This window comes from Pinus tabuliformis, chromosome 3_2 (genome assembly GCF_031772625.1).
Source record: "Pinus tabuliformis cultivar Carrire ecotype Pingquan chromosome 3_2, CPIR1, whole genome shotgun sequence".
Taxonomy (NCBI): Eukaryota; Viridiplantae; Streptophyta; class Pinopsida; order Pinales; family Pinaceae; genus Pinus; species Pinus tabuliformis.
In genome coordinates this window covers 322,404,099-322,406,024 of record NC_142302.1, presented here as the reverse complement: position 1 = coordinate 322,406,024, position 1,926 = coordinate 322,404,099, and the positions used below count along the sequence as shown (strand labels likewise).

The window sequence follows — 1,926 nt, the reverse complement described above, 5'->3', positions numbered from 1 at the left end:
TCGTAACTAAAATACATAATTGATTTATTATATTTTTATTAAAAAAATATATATTAAAAAAAAACTCATTCGAATCAAAATATTTTGATTTTAATTAAATAAATCAAATCAGTACGCAGTGAAAGTATATAATATATTTTCATACAAGAAAAAAAATAAAACTCAATTCAAACCAAAACATGATTTTAATTAAATCAAACCCCTGGTTTAGTGATCGATTTAATTCATTTCATACTTTATTATCATTTATTATTTTTAATGTTTTAATAAGAATAAAGTAAAATTTAAATCATTATTACTTTAAATCAATATTTTATATTATATTCAGCCCGTTGTTATTTGAATCAATCAGCGTATTCTCACGTTGAATCAATTTTTAAATGAAGGAATTTTAAGACTCGGACATCCACAAGAGCAAGAAGTTGTGTCCGGCATTCAGGATAAAAATGTCAATTTATAATATTTCTTTCAACTTTATGAAAATGAAGGCACATTTATAGGCAACAAAACTTGCTCAAACGGTTTTCAATGAACCGGGAATTTACATCGACTCGCTATGTTTTCTTAAATCCAGACGCTCACAAATGCATCTAATTGGAAATACATATTTTCTTAAATTCAGACCCTCACAAACGCATCTAATTGAAAATACCTGTTTTCTTAAATCCAAACCCTCACTCACAAACACATCTAATTGAAAAAACCAAACCCTTACCCACACTGAGTCAAGACCCTCACAAACGCATGGAAGCCCCTATTATTTGAAAAAAATCAAACCCTTATCAAAACCGAAGACGACATGATCACTGTAGCAGGCATAAAGTTGGAAGACCCAAGACGCTAAATCCCCACTAAATTTCCTTTCGGTTAACCAGATATTTCGATGGCTTTAACCTAAGGTTTAGGGTGAGGCTGTTTGGGGACCGTAACAATGAGTACTCCATTTTCTATTGTCGCCTTCACCTCCTCCACCTTGGCATTTTCTGGCAGACGGAAACTTCGAAGAAATTTCCCATGAGAGTGCTCAATGCGGTGCCACTTCTTTCTTGCGCTCACCACTTATATGCAGAACTAGGCCATCTTCCACCTCAATCTTTACCTCCTCTTTCTTCAAACCTGTCAAGAAAGAAAAGTAAATGCAAATCCCGCCCTTAGAAACAAAAGAAACATGAACTCTTTAAAAAACGTGATTAAATTAATACCGGGAAGATCGGCTTTCAAGATGTGAGCGTCTGAAGTTTCCTTCTAGTCAATTTGAGTGTTGGCTATGGTTGTCGCCTCATCCGTTGCAAGATGCCCAATTTCCCTAGAAAACGCAGAAGCCCCTCCTTCAAAAGGATCCCATAAATCGAGAGAGAAGGGATCGAAAACACTAGATCTCCTACCCAAGAAGCGAGGAATGATAGACATGCTTGCAACGAATATTGACTCTCAACGAAATCAAGAATTGGAAAATTTATACTGTAAATATCAAATCATGCAACGCCTGAACGTTTTCTTCTTTGTTCCAATCAAAGAAGGGATACCAAAGGAGCAGATTCCAGAGCTCCGTCCGCCGACGTTACAAATTCAAATCCTTGACCAGGCCATTCTTTTGTTTCTGCTAATATCCCGATTTAAAAAACCAGATTAGCGTGTAATATTAAATCCATGAATCGCTAAGAGTTCAAAAAGAAATGAAATGATAAAAGATCATTGCGATTAAAGACTAAAAAATGCATTACCGGATTTAGAGTGTTGTGCTCCAAAAACTTTCCTCCAGGAGTGCACACTGCTCCTTGGAAAGTCGAAGCTTTTTCTTCATCGAACCTCACTTCTCCTCGTCGTTGGTCCTGGAACTCAAGCGAAGGTTCGATCCCTCTCTGCCTCCAACTCAAAAATTCTTCATTGCTCTCGCTTCACTACCACAGAACTAGTGTCAACCGT

The 1,926-nt window shown here is 36.1% G+C and overlaps 1 pseudogene; it reads right to left on the bottom strand.

Annotated features, from left to right (window-relative positions):
- Positions 1–867: 867 nt before the first annotated feature.
- Positions 868–1,410, bottom strand: LOC149180818 (18.1 kDa class I heat shock protein-like; annotated as a pseudogene).
- Positions 1,411–1,926: the final 516 nt, after the last annotated feature.